Raw genomic sequence first — 20,931 nt, 5'->3', positions numbered from 1 at the left:
GTGAATACTCTGATGTAGAAGGAAGAATTATTTGAAATGTGATACGTAATATAAATGACCTTTCAACTGAAGTTAACTTAGGCACTGGTATGTTAAATTTTCTAAGAAATGAATAGAAATAAATCTTACATTAATACTAGCTAAAGGCAACCAAGAAGCATGCCATAAAGTCTATGCAAAATCTGGTTGCTCTTGGAGAAGATTTTTGTTAAATGTCATGTAGTATTAGTATAGCTAGTCTCACCCTTCTAAAAAAAGAAACCAGAAGTTTGCCAGCCAACCTTTAAATTTTGAAAAGATAAGTCTACAATGTGGTTTTCATAAGGTTTCAAAAGCAGATAAACATTCCCTTTTATTAAACACGCTTCTCAATTTTGTCATGGTTTGTGGACCAATCTTTTCTTAAATTATTTCATAATGATTTTACAACCTGAGAACTGGCTGTGAAGCCAACCTTTGGGGAAGATTAGGAGTTGCCAGAGGACACACACACACACGGCACACACATGCACGTGCACACACGCACATACATGCACGCACGCACATGCACACACTCATGGGTTTGCATGCTGACTTGACATTGAATGCTAACAGTTCAACCACAGTGGCTTCATAAATATAATGAATCCTCAGTAGACCTCTAGGCCAGTGGTTCTCAAAGTGCTTCACACCAGCACCATCAGCTTTGCCCTGGAACTTCTTGTAACTCATTCCAGACTGAGTCAGAAACTCTGGATAGTTCAGTTATTCCTTACTACGTTTGCACAACACTGTTCTGTTTTAGCTCATGCTGATCAAAGAAAGAGCAGGATGAATGTCAAGATACAGAATGTGGAACGCCTGATGTAGTCTCTTTGGATCATGACCACACATCTGTTCCCTGCAAAAAGGAATTGTACAAACATGATGCATCAGTGCACTCCTAATCAGTTTCACCTGATCATCCAGTAATAGCTCGGGCAAACATCAGCTTTTCCGTCAGTACGCAAATCAGTCATGATTCTTGCCTCTCATCTTAGTGATGGCACTCCACTGCCCCAGCCTACTTGTCAAATCCATTGTCCTGTTAATTTTCTTTACACACTCCAGGGAGGTAATAGTATCTCTGGGTAGCAGACCCCATCTCATGCCTCTGATATTTATAATTGTGCTGCCAACCCCCGCTTCCAGCTAGAATTTCTCCCCACGTTTAAATTTCCAGTTTAATTTGAAGATTATTTGAGAAGATTCCTCCAAGTTTTCCCTGTTCTGAACAGTGTGTAACTCTTCTGTAGCAGTCATTTGGTTCATCATGGTTCACTTCATAAAAATCATTTTATGCATGTAGTATCTTAAGTGCACAAATCTTATTGAAAAAGTTTTGAGAGAGAAGAAGAAGAACATCTCACATTCCTTCGTATCTTTTCAGTGCCTAGGCACTGACTCACCACAGTAAGTTATGGTGTTTTCTTTGATGCCTTGATGTAGACGTAGATTTTCGCTACGATGATTTTGCCAGGGTGTGTTTAGAGATATTCACCCTGGGTCCACTTTTTGCTGTTCTTTGCATCATGGAAGATGTGTTGAGTTTGGTTGGCCCTTACAGTTTATTTTTCTTTTGAATCCCAATTTAAAATTTTGGATTTTTAAAAATAGACATAAACCTTATGGCTTCCTTTAAAATAAAAGAAGACTTAGACACTAAGTCTGCATTTTATAGGAGTTGTGGAATGTTTATGCCCCTTTGAGGAGCATATTAATTCCAGCCTGTGATGGTTCTCTGCACTGCCTGATATACTATATCCAATACGGATATTGAGTTCTGGATAATTACCACCCCCCCTCACCATACTGATTTTTTTAGGTTGGAGATGATTCTCCATCAGGGTTACCTGGTTTCTGGCATTGGCTTTGCAACTTACTAGCTTTAGCTCAGCAAACTTGTGCAAGATATTTAGCCTTGGGTATAGTAATGTTGACTCATAAGGTTGTTATGATGAGTTAGTAATATCAGCTTTCCCATCAGTACACAAATAAAGTCCTTAGTTAATAAAGTCCTTAAATCCAGCCTGGCGCTTACTGAGTACTCAAGGGGTATTTGCTGTTATTGTCATAATCGTTGTTAGTAATAGTAGGTCATTCAAATGGGGGGAGGAACTCTCATTGGAGGGGAAGGTTGTCAGCTGTAGTAATAGTATTTACTGATACTTCTTTCCAAAGTAGAAAAATGAACTATGAATTAAGAAAGTCACATGTTCGAAGAAAAATGGGACACATTTCTTCTCAAAAATAAAGAATGTTCCTGTATTCAATGTGTAAATACAATGTTTTGGCCTCAAGGAGACTGTAACATAAGATGTCAGCTAATGTCACTGATTATCTGCTTGGTTTATGATGCTTAGTTAAATTGAAGTTAGAACAGTGGGTTAGTTCTTGATTTCTTTGATCCAAGTCCTACTCTCAGGTTCATATGGTTATTGGTTTTTAAACATCTTATATATGAATAGTGTTAGATTTGTAGAAAAGTTTCAATGATAGTACAGACAATTCTTATATATCCCTCACCCAATTTCTCTCTCATTATTAACATTTTACTTTTCCATGGCACATTAATCAAAACTAAGAAACTGACATTGACACATGGCTATTAACTCAACTACAGACTTTCTTTGGATTTCACCAGTTTTTCCATTAATGTTTTCTCTCTGTTCCAGACCCTAATGCTGAGTACTCCATTGTATTTGCATGTCCTGTCTTACGAGTCTCCTCTGATCTACTACAGTTTCTCCATCTTCCCCTGTCATTTTCTGACCTTGAATCATTTATTTATATCAGTATTTTTATGGATTGAATTATATCCCCCCGACTCAAATTTATATGTTAAGGCTGGGCGTGGTGGCTTACGCCTGTAATCCCAGCACTTTGAAAAGCCAAGGGGAGTGGATCATTTGAGGTCAGGAGTTCAAGACCAACCTGACCAACATGGTGAAACTCCATCTCTACTAAAAAAGTACAAAAATTTGCCAGGTGGTGGTGGTGCACACCTGTAATACCAGCTACCCTGGAGGCTGAGGCAGGAGAATCACTTGAGCCTGGGAGGCGGAGGTTGCAGTGAGATGAGATGGTGCCATTGCACTCCAGTCTGGATGATAGAGTAAAACCCTATCAAAAACAAACAAAAAAAAAACAAACCAAATAAAACTGAATTTATGTGTTAAAATTTCCAATACCTCAGAATGTGACTGTATTTAAAGATTGGTTCTTTAAAGAGATAATTAAATTAAAATGAGGTCATATGGATATACCCCCTCATTCAATGTGACTGGTATCCTTACAGAAAGAGATTAGGACACAACCATACAGAGAAAAGACCACACAAGGCTAGAGGGAGAGGCCTCCCTCTGTAAGCCAAGGGCAGAGGCTGCAGATGAAACCAATCCCTGTTGACACCTTGATCTGGGACTTCTCATCCCTAGAACTGTGAGTAAATAAATTACTGTTGTTTAAGTCCCCCAGTCTGTGGAATTTATTATGGTAGCCTTAGAAACCAGTTCAAGTATGGACTCATATAAATCATCTTTAAACTTTTCATTATAATCCAATTCTATGTTGTTTATATTGTGGCTCAAATGACTCAAGCTTTGACGTGGACACTCTTTCATGATGGTTCCTCTGGCCTCTTAGCATGTCCCCACACTTGTGATTTTTGAGCACTTTTCTGATACTACAGGATAGTCCAGATTTGTTTTGTTTTTTCCTTGCCCTGGTCCTAACAGCCGTCATTTCTCCAAAGAGTGTGGTTCCTTTTACTTGTGAATGGCATTGAAAAACCAAGAACTATGGCACCAGGTTTTGATCTGTGACCTGTGGCACTTACCTGCAACCTACCATGGTTCTGTAACAATGCTGGCTGGGCGAATTCTTTCTTAATTTTTTATTTTTTATTTATTTTACTTTAGGTACATTCTATATCTGGCATTTCTGCCCATGTTATCTCTCCCCTACCCCCTCAACCCCCCCCAGTATGTGATACTCCTCTCCCTGAGTCCACGTGTTATTGTTCAACACCCACCTATGAGTGAGAACATATGGTGTTTGGCTTTCTGTTCTTGTGTCAGTTTGCTGAGAGTGATGGTTTCCAGATTCATCCAAGTCCCTACAAAAGACACGAACTCATCGTTTTTTTATGGCTGCATAGTATTCCATGGTGTATATGTACCACGTTTTCTTGGTCCAGTCTATCATTGATGGGCATTTGGGTTGGTTCCAGTTCTTTGCTATTGTGCACAGGGCTGCAATGAACATATGTGTGCATGTGTCTTTATAGTAGAATTATTTCTAGTTCTTTGGGTATATACCCAGTAATGGGATTGTTGGGTCAAATGGAATTTCTATTTCTAGATCCTTGAGAAATCACCACACTGTCTTCCACAGTGGTTGAACTAATTTACACTCCCACCAACTGTGTAAAGAGTGTTCCTGTTTCTCCACATCCTCTCCAGCATCTGTCTCCAGATTTTTTAATGATCACCATTCTAACTGGCGTGAGATGGTATCTCAATGTGGTTTTGATTTGCATTTCTCTAATGACAAGTGATAATGAGCATTTTTTCATATGTTAGTTGGCCTCATATATGTCTTCTTTTGAAAAGTGTCTGTTCATATCCTTTGCCCACTTTTGAATGGGCTTCTTTGTTTTTTTCTTGTAAATCTGTTTTAGTTCTTTGTAGATTCTGGATATTAGCCCTTTGTCAGAAGGGTAGATTGCAAAAATGTTTTCCCATTCTGTTGGTTGCCAGTTCACTCTAATGATGGTTTCTTTTGCTGTACAGAAGCTCTGAATTTTAATTAGATCCTGTTTGTCTATCTCGGCTTTTATTACCATTGTTTTTGGTGTTTTAGTCATGAAGTCCTTGCCTATGCCTATGTCCTGGATGGTTTTGCCTAGGTTTTCTTCTAGCATTTTTATGGTGTTAGGTTTTATGTTTAAATCTTTATTCTCTCTGGAGTTAATTTTAGTGTAAGGTGACAGGTAGGGGTTCAGTTTCTGCTTTCTGCACATTGCTAGCCAGTTTTCCCAGCACTATTTATTAAACATGGAGTCCTTTCCCCATTGCTTGTTTTTGTCAGGTTAGTCAAAGATCAGATGGCTGTAGATGTGTGTTGTTGCTCCTGGGGCCTCTGTTCTGTTCCATTGGTCTATATCTCTGTTTTGGTACCAGTACCATGTTGTTTTGATTACTGTAGCCTTGTGGTATAGTTTGAAGTCTGGCAGTCTGATGCCTCTGGCTTTGTTCCTTTTAGTTAGGATTGGCTAATGTGGGCTATGTGGGCTCTCTTGTGATTCCATATGAAGTTTAAGGTGGTTTTTTTCTAGTTCTGTGAAGAAGGTCATTGGTAGCTTGATGGGGATAGCATTGAATCTATAGATTACTTTGGGCAGTGTGGCCAGTTTCATGATATTAATTCTTCCTAATCATGAGCATGGAATGTTTCTCCATCTGTTTGTGTCCTCTCTTTTTTCGTTGAGCAGTGGTTTGTAGTTCTCCTTAAAGAGGTCATTTACATCCTTTGTTAGTTGTATTCCTAGGTATTTTATTCTCATTGTAGCAATTGTGAATGGGAGTTCAGTCTTGATTTGGTTCTCTGTTTGTCCGTTATTGGTATATAGGAATGCTTGTGATTTCTACACATTGATTTTGTATCCTGAAACTTTGCTGAAGTTGCTAATCAGTTTGAGAAGATTTTGGGCTGAGACAGTGGGGTCTTCTAGATATACAATCATGTCATCTGCAAATAGAGACAGTTTGACTTCCTCCTTTCATAATTGAATACCTTTATTTCTTTTTCTTGCCTGATTGCTCTGGCTAGAACTTCCAATACTATATTGAATAGAAGTGGTGAGAGAGGGCATCCTTGTCTAGTGCCTGATTTCAAAGGGAATTCTTCCAGCTTTTGCCCATTCAGTATGATATTGACTGTAGGTTTGTCATATATAGCTTTTATCATTTTATGATACATTCCATCAATACCTAGTTTGTTGAGAGTTTTTAGCATGAAGGGCTGTTGAATTTTGTCGAAGGCCTTCTCTGCATCTATTGAGATAATCATGTGATTTTTGTCTTTGGTTCCATTTATGTGGTGGATTACATTTATGAATTTGCATATGTTGAACCAGCCTTGCATCCCTGGGATGAAGCCTACTTGATCGTGATGGATAAGCTTCTTGATGTGCTGTTGCAATCTGTTTGCCAGTATTTTATTGAAGATTTTTGCATCGATGTTCTTCATGGATATTGGCCTAAAGTTTTCTTTTTTAGTTGAGTCTCTGCCTGGTTTTGGTATCAGGATGATGTTGGTCTCATAAAAGGAGTTAGGGAGGATTCCCTCTTTTTGTATTGTTTAATACAGTTTCAGAAGGAATGGTACCAGCTCCTCTTTGTATGTCTGATAGAATTCGGCTGTGAACCTGTCTGGACGTGGACTTTTTTTTGATTGGTAGGCTATTGATTGCTGCCTCTACTTCAGCCCTTGTTATTGGTCTATTCAGGGTTTCAACTTCCTCCTGGTTTAGTCTTGGTAGAGTACAAATGTCTAGGAATTTATCCATTTGTTCCTGGTTTACTGATTTACGTACATAGAGCTGTTTGTAGTAATCTCTGATGGTAGTTTGTATTTCTGTGGGATCAGTGGTGATATCCCCTTTATCTGTTTTTATTGCATCTATCTGATTTTCTTTTTTATTAATCTGGCTAGTGGTCTATTTTGTTGATCTTTTCAAAAAGCCAGCTCCTGGATTTATTGATTTTTTGAAGGGTTTTTTGTGTCTCTATCTCTTACAGTTCTGCCCTGATCTTAGTTATTTCTTGTCTTCTGCTAGCTTTTGAGTTTTTTTTATCATCTTCCTCTAGCTCTTTCAATTTTGATGATAGGGTGTCAATTTTAGATCTTTCCTTTTTTCTCATGTGAGCATTTATTGCTATAAATTTCCCTCTCGATACTGCTTTAAAGGTGTCCCAGTGATTCTGGTAAGTTGTGTCTTCATTCTGATTGGTTTTGAAGAACATCTTTATTTCAGCCTTCATTTCATTGTCTCTCCAATTGACACTCAGAAGCAAGTTTTTCAGTTCCCAAGTGGTTGTGTGGGTTTGAGTGTGTTTCTTAATCCTGAGTTCTAGTCTGATTGCGCTGTGGTCTGATAGACTGTTTGTTAGGATTTCCGTACTTTTGCATTTGCTGAGGAGTGATTTGCTTCCAATGATGTGGTCACTTTTAGAAGTGCAATGTGGTGCTGAGAAGAATGTATATTCTGTGGATTTGGGGTGGAGCGTTCTGTGTATGTCTATTCAGTCCGCTTGGTCCAGCTCTGCATTCAAGTCCTGGCTCTCCTTGTTAATTTTTGGTCTCATTGATCTGCCTACTATTGACAGTGGAGTGTTGAAGTCTCCCACTATTATTGTGTGGAAGTCTAAATCTCATTTTAGGTCGTTAAGAACTTGCTTTATGTATCTGGGTGCTCCTGTGTTGGGTGCATATATATTTAGGATAGTTAGCTCTTCTTGTTGGATTGATTCTTTTACCATTATGTAGTGTCCTTCTTTGTCTCTTTTGATCTTTTTTGGTTTGAAGTCCATTTTATCAGAGACTAGGATTGCAACCCCTGCTTTTTTTTTTTTTTCTTTTTGTTCTCCCTTTGCTTGGTCATTCTTGCCTGTTAACCCTGGCCTGCAGTTTGGAAGCCCAGTTGCTCTCCAAGGTACTGATCATGACAGGCTTTTCTTTATTGTGTGCCAGGAAAGAGAGAGGAAAAAAACAATAAGACAAGAATATAACATTTAAGCACATGTACAGTCATTCTCTGTTCTTTTCATGTTTATGATGCTAATAAAAGAAGAAAGACATATTATGTGGGTGAAAGAAATTTAGAAATCTTAGAATTTAAGTAGTGCCTGTCTCTTTGCAAATCCATCTCTTGAAGAGGACAAGTGAGCCTATTAAAAGAGAAAATTCAATAAGACACTGTCCAAAATTTTGTGTGGAAACAGAGCTCACATAAGTTCAGATTTGCCTAACACCATGTCTTAGGGATGACAGTTCAAGAGAAAATATGCTAAAGCTGTGACTTGAAGGGCTTCTATAGATATGTGCATTTCCTGACAGGTGAGATTAGTGGAGTCTGGAAAAAGCAATAAAAAGGTTTACAGAATTTTATTCTAATTCTGCTAAGAAACAGATGCAAACTGGCTTAAACTCTACTGGGGTTAAAATATATCAGATTCGGTATTTTGTCAGATATACATGTTTTTTGTCCATGAGGCAGATGATAAGATTTTTCTACATTTTCCTACAATTTTTTCTACATTTTCCTAACATGCTGATCTGTGGAGACAGGTGGAGGAGGCAATGTGGGTTATAATTAAATAATCACACATTAGTTTTCACTTAAGGATCTTTAGTCAAAAGATGTTAAGAGCAAAATGCATTCTACATTTTTGCTGCAGTAGATTTTTAATTATACTGCTAATAAGCATTACAGTCCCATTGTGTGCAATATTTTGTTTCTTTCCTTTTAAAAAATTAAATTTGGTGTTTTCCCTTAGAGGTGGATTGATTTGCTAGGTTAAAAATCACATAAAATCATTGTTTAACACATGTAAAAATGCATTGATTATTCCAGTTCTTTCTGCTTATAAAGAAATAAGCACAATTTGGTTGCCTGAAAAATACATGAATTCTTTTAGCTGACTCTAAGAAATTAAGACACATGTATCTACAAGTAGTTTTGGGCCAAGAATGTCCCCTGCCCTAACTCTGTGAAAAATTTTCATTACATCAGATACTTCTAGGACTGTAGAGTCACTTGGAAGATCACAGAGGACATGCTCTCTACCTTTGCTTACAACCTAAATAATCTTTATAAAGAAAAGATTCTTTAATGTTTAGTGAAGATGTCAGGGAAGTAGACACATATTAGCATCTTTAAATGTCTGCTCTGATTTTTCTTAACTGCCATTGCATTCATTCTTCTCTTCAATTGTTAAAAATTATAGTCAATTTTTAAAATTTCGAGACAGGGTCTCACTTCCATTGCCCAGACTACAGTGCAGTGTCATAATCATGGCTCAGTGCAGTCTTGACCTTCTAGGTTCAGGTGACCCTCCCTCACCCTCCCAAGTAGCTGCGACCACAGTCATGCACCTCCATGCCCAGCTGACTTTTTATATTTTTAGTTGAGATGGAATCTCACTATGTTTCCAAGTCTGGTCTCCAGCTCCTAGGTTCAAGCAGTCTGCCCGCTTTGGCCTCTCTAAGTGCTGAGATTGCAGGGGTGAGCCATGGTACTTGGCCTCAATCTTTATCTCCCCAAGATATTTATAATGGTTCTTTCTGAATATCAGTTGCAAACCTAAATCTATGTGATAACTAAACTTCCAGAAATTCTACCCCATAAGGCAAAGTCAGCTGTACACATGAAGGCATTATGAATTCTGTTTTCCTCTAGGCTGAACAATACTCTTGGCATATTTTTTACTTTTGTTTATAGGCTGTAATTAATTTTGAAGTAGCTGATATTGCTTGCGTGGAAATAAATCTGCATTTGAGAAATTGTAACTCTATGATTTGGGCGCTAGTAATACTTATTGCAAGAGCATCCTGAAGTTGTCTTGGGCTAGATAATTCATCTGGTTTACCCTCTTCACTTCAGGAAAGTGGATTTCCTAGCCTATTCGAGCAGCTATCACAAAATACCCTAAGCAGGTGGCTTAGAAACGACAGGACTTGACTCCTCACCATTCTGGAGGCTGAGATACCCAAGATGAAAATGTATTTGGTGCCTGCTGAGGGGTCACTCTCCAACTTCACTAGCACCTTCTTGCCATGTCCTTGCAGAGTGGAAGGGGTGAGAGAGCTCTATGGGGTCTCTTTTATCAGGGCACTAATCCCATTCAGGGGGGCTCTGCCCTCATGATCTCATCACCTCCCAAAGGCCCCACCTCCTAATCTTGGGGGTTAGGATTTTGACCCATGGGAAACACAAATCTTTGACTGTAGCAGGCTGCTGTGACAGAATACAGTTCAGAGGCTGCAATTTGAAAGTCAGGTGCCAGCAAAGTCAAAATCCAAAGGCAAATGAACCCAGCAGGGCTAATGTCCAGCAAGGCCTCTCTGCTTGGCTTATAGAGGCTGGCTTCTGGCTGGTTCCTCACCTGATCTTTCTACATGCACACACTCTCCTGGGGTCTCTTCCTCTTCTTTTGAGGACACTGTCCTATTGGATCAGGTCCCAAGACCTCATTTAACCTTAGTTGCCTTCTTAGAGGCCCCATCTATAATGCACTCATAATGAGAGTGGGGGGCTGGAGCTTCCGCATAGAAATTTTGGTGACACAATTCTGTCCATAGCAGTAGGTTTTTGGTTATCTCTGGAAAAGTTTTATCTTCTAATTTCCCACAATCCAGAGGAAGAGAAGCAGTATCTTTTTTTAAAAAAAAACATTAGAAATCTTTTAAAGTTTTGCATCGTTCTACAGCACTTATTCAATGCTGCCCAATCTGAGTGACTTCATTTCACCTGATGACCTCACCTGACTCTTTCCTGGCCTCTGCCCTCCCCAGGGCACACATTGTGGCAGGTGAATGCTGGTATGTGTTCACACAAAGCAGCTGCCTGGCTGTTCTGGGGGTGCTTTTTGCCCGAAATCTTCCATGACATGGTCTGGTGTCTCACAAAGGCTCCTCCTGAGAAACACGTTTCTTAGGGAAATTCCTCGAGTTGCTCTTTTAGAAGATTCCACATGTGATCCAAGAAACATCAGCATCCCCTTGGAGTTTATGAGAAACGCATGCTCAGACCCCCGCTCCCAGTCCCTGTGAGGGAGAACCTGTGCTTCGTTAGATCCCCTGCTGACCCCCAGGCATGGGAAAGTGAGAGGAGCACGGCCCTAGAGCGGCCCTCGGTATAAATTCAAGGCAGCTGCCCACCCCAGTCATCCAGCTCCCTGGGCTATCCCTAAATTCTTTTCCAGTCCCTTCTACTTAGTTTAAATAAATGTAGTCACACTTTTCCTCCAGGGACTCATTTTCCTCAAACACCATATCTGACGTTTCTGTACCTACTGGGTTTTTACGCAGTTGTGCAGAGACCAAAGGCTGTTTCTATGGATCTTTGCATATTGCAGGAATCTTTTTGATAGTGAGGTAATTTGTGCTGAATCAAAAGGCTGAAATGCAAAGAGTATGGTCACGTATACTAAAGGCTTTATGGTAATTTTAGTTTCATTTCACCATCTTTTATTCATATGCCATTTTGATTTTTCTAGAGCGAATATGTAGGATGTTATTTGAATCCATTTTCTCAAAGCTACATTTTAACAACTTTTAGTTTGGGAGATTTACTTTATATTAAACACACAAAGATTTTACAAATAAGGGCTTCAAATAGCAACCCCTCCCTTGTTTGATTTTTTTATTGTTTATTGTTGGACTTTCCAAAGTATAAATAAGATGTGTGAATTAATTTTTTTCTTTGTAACTGCTTGAAAAATCCAAAAACCAATTACTTATAATAATTGAAAATTAAGTGAGAATCAAAATTCCCAGTGAGCATATGGCAAATTTGTTATTTCCTTCCTACCGATAATTGAATGATAATGAGTCACGTAAAAGCAACTTGCTTTCTCATGAAAAGTAACGACGATGATTTTAACAATCACAACATGCTTTGCTGAGCATGTTCTTTTATTATTTCTGTAGTATTGAACTTTAAAAAAGATATCATTGAGAATAAGTGAAGCATGGAACCTGTAAATTGCCTGTTTTTGAAGCCATCGTGTCCATCATTTTTAGTGAGAAAATAATGTTCTCATATCTCCACTTGATGCCTTAGACTCCATCATCTTATAACTTCCCACAACTTGCCAAACAGCCATTCTAAAAACTTTGCTCTTCGGTCGGCCGTCATTAGAGAATATTGGCTTCCAGTTTTTGTATCTAATATGAATTTGGCTCGTGAATGTTACTACTCACACCAACAAAATTCAAATGCTCCACAAGAAGAGAAGAGCCTGTCTAGCAGAAAGATCTTTTCAGCTTTTGAGTTTTCTCTTCCATATGCATTATGGGGTTTAATTTAAATTAAAAAGGAAACATTCTCTCAAGATACATAGTGTGAATCAGTCAACTGTGCAGTCTTCCTTTACTTAAGTTAATCACCTTTATAAACCTTTTAGTGGTTCTTGATTTCTTGTAGGATACAATCAAAATTCCCCATCTTGATATCTAAAGCTTCTTAAGCTGAATCCCGTCTCCCTTACCACTTCTTTTTATCATCTCTCTCTCTACTTTCCTTCACACATATTCCATTCCAAATAACCTAGATGTTATACCCCAAGCCTTGCCCAGTCATTCCTCAGAGCTGCGTTTGTATCTGTGGCTGCAAAACAGATCTGACATCAGACCAGTTCTGCCTTGACCTCTCTGTGAGGCTGCAGTCAGGTGTTGGCTGCGGCTGCGGCGTCTGAAAGCTGAATGAAGCCGGGGGAGCTTCCGCCCAGATGCCTGCCTCGCGTGGCTGTCAAGTTAGTGCTGGCCTCCCCGCAGGTTACCGAAGGGTTCCCATGGTGCGGTGCCTGGCGTCTTTCATTGACATCCACAAGTCCAAAGCGGAAGCTATGGTGGCTTTTATCATCCAGCCTCTGAGGTCACACAGGGTCACTTCCAGTATGTTCTGCAGGTTAATTGTAGCCGGCCCTGATGGAATTTGGAAGGGAGGGAGTAGCAAGAGGCCTGAGTCCCAAGGGCCATTTTGGAGGCGGGCCATCACAGGGCCTTTGTCCATACCACCAAGGCTCACCCTGACCCATGTCTGCACACTTCCTTCCACGCCCTGATAGATCCCTTGTCCTTATGAGCCTTCCCTACCCAGTCGAGATGGAAGCAGCTCACCACACACCTGAAACCCTTTAGCACATAGTATCTACACCAAGCAGGCAGCGTATGTGATATTCACATGTGGAAGACTTATCCCTGGTTGAGTGACACTCTAGATAAATCACTCAAGACTCCAGCTCTTCAAAGAATACCTTCCATATGGTAAATACAAATAGAGATTCCCTAGCCATCACCACTCAGAATGAAGAAGGTAAAATACACCACATATAATATGTTCAGTTCCTTCAACACTGTGTGGCTTTGGCTAAAGTTAACTTGCCCTCCCAAGCATGCTTACATTTGATGTGAATAGTAGGTCTCTTGCAACTTTGCTGACTTTTTTGGAGAGGTGGCCTGAGTTTTGTGGAGAATTTGATATTACAGGTTCTCTAGATTGTGAGCTCTGAGGCACAAATAGCTTTGTGAGACTAAAATGACACTAAGATCCTGTTTAAAGGTACCTGTGGGTCCCTGAGTTATCTCGGGGTTTCTTCTGAATAAGCAAGGAAGATTAACTTGGACTCAGAATAATGTCGGTCGAATTTTGACCCAGCAATTGAACTCTTTCAGAAGAATAAGTCTATTGATAGTAGAATTGGCCAGCACTCTGTCATCTAGAATGCCGTATTTCCTGGCCAGGCTGGAGAAGTGCCTTTTCAGGACTGGAGCTGCTGAGCCGTTTTCCCCATTACAGGTATTTGTCTTTTGGATTGAGTTGGACACCTCCTTTGAGGCATCCAAAAACGGCAGTGATTTTGGATGAAGCAAGGCTAAAATGGTACTGGATGGACTTGGACTTGAACCTGCAGCTTCTCACCTTCCCAGCTACATCCTCATGTTAGAATCACATAACTTCTGAAAGAAACATCCCCGACCATTACAGTAATGCCCTTTTATCCTCGGTTTCACTTTCTGTAGTCTCAGTTACCCGTGGTCAACTGAAGTCCAAAAGTATTAAATAGAGAATTCCAGAAATAAACAATTCATAGGTTTAAATCACACACTGTTCTGAGTAGCATTGTGAATCTCACACCGCCCTGCTGCATCCTGCCCAAGACGTGAGTCAGTCCCGTGTCCAGCGTCTAAGGCTGTGTACGCCACCCTCCCATCAGTCAGCAACGTCATATTCTGATAGCCAACCACAAACATCATCATGTTGATGATCCAGGATCACTCGAGCAGATGATCCTCCTTCCAACCTATTGTCAGAAGGTCAGTAGTAAGCTAATGGTACATCACAACCCCCGTGTCATTCACCGGACTTCCTCTCCTGTGGGCACTGCATCATCGCAGACCCTCAAAAGGAGAAGATATTTTGACTGAGAGAGAGAGAAAAACCACTGAGAGAGAGAGAAAAACCACATTCACATAACTTGTATTGCAGTACACTGTTATAAATGTTCTATTTTATTAATTCTAAACATAAAACCTCCTGCTGTGCCTCACTTATAAATTACACTGTATCACAGGTATGTACGTGTAGGGAAAACAGCACAGCTCAGGTTCAATGCCACCTGCGGTTTCCGGCATCTGCTGGGGAACGTCCACTTGGGGTGTATTCTCCCCACCAAGAATCAGGGGGAGCTACTGTAGTTCTCTGCTAAGTTCTAGCCTGGCAGGATACTGCATGTTTATGAATTTGAATAAATAGTTAAAACAGATTGTAGAAATGCTGTTTTCCTGCTTTCATGAGCAAACATTGACCTCAGTGGACAGGTCTAGATCCAGCCTCTAGGAGGCCTGTGGCTACCAGGCTCCCTCTGCATGCAGACAATTAACATGCAAAATCTCTCGAGCAAGTCATTTCTCAAAGGAGCTAATAGGCTCCATGAAATCCTGTTTACAGTTTCACCTCGCTTACCAAGGCCTTTTTGGTTCTAGACAAAAAGTCTATTACAACCCATGTCAAGCTGTGATGTAATTCAAATCACTGGAGCCTGATTTCAATGACTGTTTTCTATGGATAGCTTCAGGACAGTCAGTCTATTTCCCAGGATGTGAATGAAACAAGTCTGAGGTATCTGGGCTACTTTACTCAAGGGTGATCTCAGGGAACATCTCCCCACCAATTACTTTCAAAACTGACTTGCTGACATGGAAATTTCTTATTTGGAATGGTTTCTGTCTGTGGTTGCAGTGCTTTTGCAACTTTCATCTGCAGGAAACCCTCCCAGAAATCTTCAAATGTAGATTATGTTGCAGTAGGTTTGGGGTGATGACCCCCCACGCTGCTAGTCCAAGTGCCAAGCACTGGAGATATTGAAATGCATAAGCCCCTAGAAAAATAATGCCTGGGTCTATCTAAATGCAAGCCCTGTCTGTAGCTCGGCCATTCCCGTAAGCTCCAGCCCTTGACGGTGCCCTGGTCACCTGATGTGGGATAGGCCCTGACCTGAGGTCATGATTTCTCCCTTGGGTTTGTCCCTCCACACCTCCCACCCCACTCCCAGAAGCAAAGAAGAAAAGATGGCTTCACCTTCTGTATTCTCTGCCTTGGGCAGTGGCCCCGACATCTTTACATGCTCTCAAGTTGGACAGTTCATTCATCTTATTTCCTCACTCCCAGCACGAGTCAGCCACTCTGTCCTTTGGGTGGTGGTCATGTGCATGATGGCTGCACGATGTTCCCACCTGCACTGGGTCCTTTCCATGTTCATGGCTACTCTATGCCACCCTCGTTGTCTAAACTCTTCAAACTCTTCAAAGCAGTGCAAAGCCTACCTCTTCTTTGCTCTTCTGATTTATTCTTCACTCTTCTGCCAATGGGTCATTACTAATGCATTGATGGAATATTATCACCCTTCCTCAAAATCATTTGTGTCTCTCCATGGCCAAAACGCTTGCACGAGAGGTCAGTTTGATAAGCAGTTACCACCTGCTCATAGCCTGTAATCCAGCCACACTGGGAAATGTATCCTTTAGCAGGTAGGACATGCATTTGCAGGAGTCTTTGTCTCCTAATTTTTCTTCAGCCAGAAGCCATCTCCTCCTCCAGCGTGCCATTGCAGAACCTAAAAAGTCTGCTTCCCTTTTAAACTTCCCTGTCAATTCCACTTTCTGCAGGAAGCCAACCCCAACTCCACCAGCCCTGTTCCAAATTAGAAAAACCTGCCCCACCTTGCCTGCCACTAGCTCTGGTTTTTATAGCATCTTTTTGTTCTCTTAGTATTGGTCACTTAAGTTCTTCTTACAGGATTGTAAATTTTGAATTACAAAGACTATGTTTTATCAATCTGTGTGTCTCCTAAATCAGCCAGCAAAGAACCTTGTTTACAGCAGGTGCTTAATACTTATTCAATCAATTTATCAGTTGAATGCCTGGGTTTCTTGGATTTTTTTTCTTAGATTGTATGAAAGGAAAGTGGGAGAGATGAAAGGAAATCACATAATGAAATAATAGAAGAGATGGAGAGAGGGGAGGCTGGAGCAGCGGATGTAAAATGTAACTGAAACGCAGCTCTGTCCGGGAGTCCTAGAGGCTGGGAAATAACAGTGACCTCACAAGAAACCATTCCTTTCCCTGCTCCCTACTTACGCGTTACCTCCAGATTATGTTACTTCTGCCCTCTTCGGGAAGTGCTACGTTACATGTTATTTTTCTGTAATTTGTTAATTACCTTTATACCTGAAAGACAGTTCCTATAGAAATGTGAGACTGAGAATCTGCGGAACAAGTATCTCTACTATGAACTAAAAGAAGCACCATGGACCATACTTAAAAAGTGAGGGTCTCATGTTTGAGGACACACATGTTCAAGTACCACCATGGCAAGGCTGTGCCTTCCAGAACCTCCAGGGCTGCAGTATCAGGCACGTGTCCTGTGCTTTAGGCAATTGTAAGTTAATGGAAATGATATTAGCAATCACAGGCAATGACTAACATGTATCAAGCACTTTGGGGAATTGTAGCAGTAACTGCTGGAAATGGAATACAAGAATTAATGTTCCGGGAATGAATAGTGATCTTCAGAAAAGCTTATGGCTTCATCCACAAGCTTTTGTGATTTTACTATTAAAAGCAAAACAACAGAGAGAATGTGCCTCATCCCTGTTTCCGTGAATGGGCATTGGCATGTATCAATACCCTGGAAGGATACGTTCTTAAAAGGCCAGCTCATTATTCACGTCAGAGTGATCACACTCGGGTATTAAATGAAGAGTTGAGGCTTATCATTTCAGACACAATGGATATGCTTTATTTACAGACAGTCATGCTTGCAGGAGTTAAATTCACACTTGACTATTTTAAAAATAGTGCTCACAGCTTAGTTCTGGACATGTTTGCATTTTCCATCTCTCTTGGCTGCTCGAGAACAGAGCATCCTTAGATAAGAACAAGTCCTGTGCAGAGAACATTCTCCTTTCCCACACAGCTGGGTTTGTGGGGAGAGGTGTGCCTAGCGGTGGGCGCTTCCCCAGCGACCTCCCACACCCTTAGTTCTGCCCTGGGCTTGTCTTCCTTCTTCTTTCCTTCTCTTGAAGCCTGAGGGAAACCACGGTCTATAAAACTGGTGAATGCTGTCTTGACAGAGAGAAGAGCCTTCATATTTTGAAGCACAGTTTGTGTAAGAGTTCACAGGCTCTGGGTCATCTGATAGTTCTGTTTTTAGTTTTTTGAGGAACCTCTGCTCTCTTTTTTTTTGCAACAGCTGCACAGTTTTGAATTCCGACCAACAGTGTGCTCCAGGGTGTTTCCAAAATAAGTGAAATCAGGATGTCAAAGAGACACCAGCACCCGCCATGCCCACCAGCAGCACAGTCACAGTAGCTGAGAGTGGAAACAGTGTGAATGTTCATTGACGGATGGTTGGGTAAAGAAAATATGTGACGTCCATACAATGGAATGTTATTCACCCTTAAAAGAGAAGGAGACCCTGCCACTTGTGACAGCATGGATGAATCTGGAAGATGTAATGCTAAGTGAAATAAGCCAGTCACGAAGAGACAAATCCCATGTGATTCTACTCATAGGAGGCATCTAAAGTAGACTCATGGAAGCAGAGAATAGAACCGTTGTTGCCAGGCACTGGGAGGAGGGAAATGAGGAGTTACTAGTGAACAGGTGTAAAATTTCAGCTATGGCAGTGGGTAAGGAATGGGGAAATATTGATCCAAAAAGGCAAAGTTTCCGTTTGACAGGGGGAATAAGTTTTGGAGATCTATTGCACGGCATGGTAACTACAGTTAATAATAATGTATATTTCAAAATTGCTGAAAGAGTGGATTTTCAATGTTCTCACAACAGAAATGATAAGTGTGTGAGATGAAGAATATGTTAATCAGCTTGGTTTACTCATTCCACGATGTGAACATACATCAAAACATTCCATCGTATCCCATAAGCATATTCATTTACCATTTGCCAGTTTTTTTTTTTTTTAAGAAATTACTGTTTGGTTGGGGGACAGCCAGGGTTATCCTAGGAAAGTGACCTTCTTCTGTTAGAAACTGTGTTAGACCGATGTCAAGGCCTAGTTAAGAAAGGGTTCAGAGAAATCTGATTCGAGTTTGGTCAAGGAGAGAGTCTTTGTCAGTTGCCATCCTTTAGGCGTTTAGGTATCTCTGAATACCTCGACAGAGAATACAGAAAAAAACGAATACATAAACTATGTTGTCAAGGAGCAGTTCTGTTGTCTAATGTATCTCAATGATAATGAATTGGAAAGTTATAAGATGCCTCTATTAATCACTTATCTAAATTAGTTGAGTTTTGCAGCACAACTGAGAATTTTGATTTCGCTGTTTACAGCCAATTTTGGAAAGAACTATTGAGTGCAAGTTTATTTTCTCTTCAGAAACGCAGGGCACAAGTTAGCCAGGTTATTCAACGTTGCTGATGAAATGTTCCAAACTGCACATAAATGCCTTCAGTGATAGAAAAAAAAAAAAATAAGGGTTAACGCCAGAAACTCACAGAGGCAAAGAAACATAGAGAATGGTCTCTTTTCCTACTACTGTAGACTCTGTAAAGAGTTTGTTTCGTGGTCTTTGTTTTCAGTGCTCCTCCTTGAACTCCCAACCTCAGGTGATCCACCCGCCTTGGCCTCCAAAGTGCTTGAATTACAGGTATGAGCCACCGCGCCCGGCCCTTCAGTGCTCCTCTTATGGAAAAAAATAATTGCCACTTTTTTCACCAATGTGGACACATGCATGAAAATTTTTTGATTCTTCCCAACCACGTTGTAAAAACAATCCTATTCTCTCCTGTTTTGCACGTGATTAGAGAGATGAGGGGCAAGTGTACCACAGACCTAGAAACCTTGCATCCACCACATGCTGTTCATCTCAAGTCATGTACATAGATGTTTGTTACAGTTTAGGGTGTTGTCTATAAAAAGATGAAAGAGTCCAGAGAAAACCTGCTAGGCGATGCATTCGTTTTCATTTATTGCTGTTACAGATTACCACAAACTTAGTGACTTAACACAGATTTATTATATCAGCTCCAAAGTCTGAAATGGGCTTCGCATAGAACAAATCAAAGTGTTCGCAGGCCTAATTCCTTCTGGAGGCTCCAGCAGGGAATCTCTTTCCTGCTTCTAGAGGCTCCTACATTTCTTGGCTCACAGCCCCTTCCTCCACCTTCAGAGCCAGCAATGGCTGCCTGTGTTTTTCTGGTATCATATTACCTGACACCACTCTGCTCCCTCCCTCTTCCACATTAAGTACCCTTATAATTAAAATCGGGCCCACGTAGATAATTCAGGATAATCTCCTGTTTAAAAGCCAGCTGATTAGGAATACTAACTCCATCTCACGCAACATAGCCACAGGTTCTGGGAATTAGGATGTAGATGTCTTTGGGTGGCCTTGTTCATTACAATGAAGCAATTTCCATCTGCTGCGGATTCTACATCTAGCAGTTGCCACTTGATAACTGTGTGACCTTAGGGAAAGCTCCTGATGCTTAAAACAAATGCTTCCTTGCTCTTCTCATTTGTAAGTTAAGGCATCCTGTTAGGTAATCTCTGCCATCTCTTTCAGACCCCTCCAAGTCTGGGGAATCCTTTTGATCAGAGGTGAAGGTCATAAAGTGTAATTTGCTTTGGCATGGTTATTGTATTCTCATTAATTTATTTTTGTCTTGAATGTCCATAAAGTCTTATGCACATTTAAAGTTGATTATTTTCTCATTGCGTGATTAAATGTAGATGAGTCCCAGTGTAAAGTGTCAGATGGATAACTTATTCTTTCCAAAAGAACAGACTCACTCCGCAGCAGCTTTTCTGCCCTCTCTGGACACCAGGCATTGAGCCGTCTTAGATTACCTCATGTTCTTATTTACAGGATTGGGCATGGATTTTATCAAATTACAGTCATCTTGGATGCCTTCCAGAAATTGATTATAAACTGTTTTTATTTTTCATGTGAAAACACCCAACGACACTGCATAGAAATTAGATACTCCTAAAGCAGATTTGAACCAGTAAAATTAGCTGTAAATGTAGAAGCTTGACTACCTTGGGCTTGGTGTCTTCTCTTTGTAGGCCATTGGTGCAGTCTTGAACAGTTCTCCCCTCTGGAGCTTAGCAATTCAGTTCTTTTATATATATATTATATATATATATATGTATATATATATATAATTTATTGACTTTTTCTCAACTATTCAGTTCTAATCACTACTGTGATTTCTGCTCAATGTGTCATTGCTCATGTTTTAAAAGCATTGGCTTTGTCCCTATGTGACCTTGCTGGTTAGTTGATACAACCAGGAGTATTTGAAAAAAAAGGGGTGTGTGTGTGTGTGTGTGTGTGTGTGTGTGTGTACTGAGATGGGGCCTTATTCTGTATCCCAGGCTGGAGTGCAGTGGCATGATCATAGCTCACTGCAGCCTTGCCCTTCTGGGCTCAAGCGATCCTCCCACCTTAGACCCCTGACTAGGTGGGACTACAGTGTACCTGGCCAATTTTTAAATGTTTTATAGAGATGAGGTCTCACTATGTGTTACCCAGGCTGATTTTGAACTCTTGGTCTCAAGTGTTCCTCCCACCTCAGACTCCCACAGTCCTGGAATTACA

At 40.6% G+C, this 20,931-nt stretch overlaps 1 protein-coding gene across 5 annotated transcripts in view; it reads left to right on the top strand.

Annotated features, from left to right (window-relative positions):
* The window catches only part of DPP6 (dipeptidyl peptidase like 6), a 1,123,726-nt gene that overhangs the window by 648,268 nt on the left and 454,527 nt on the right, over nucleotides 1-20,931 (top strand). The window contains exon 1 of one of the 5 annotated variants that reach the window (XM_017519790.2): nucleotides 14,447-14,451. The exons of the other annotated variants lie outside the window; for them this stretch is intronic. The gene's annotated coding sequence lies outside the window, so the exon portion shown is untranslated. Of the gene's footprint in view, nucleotides 1-14,446; nucleotides 14,452-20,931 lie in introns of those variants that run through there. 5 annotated transcript variants of the gene reach the window in all.

The sequence above is a fragment of the Cebus imitator genome, unplaced genomic scaffold, assembly GCF_001604975.1.
Source record: "Cebus imitator isolate Cc_AM_T3 unplaced genomic scaffold, Cebus_imitator-1.0 Scaffold20, whole genome shotgun sequence".
NCBI classification, from domain to species: domain Eukaryota; kingdom Metazoa; phylum Chordata; class Mammalia; order Primates; family Cebidae; genus Cebus; species Cebus imitator.
The sequence above is the reverse complement of the archived record's forward strand: the minus strand, read 5'-3'. Positions and strand labels throughout refer to the sequence as shown.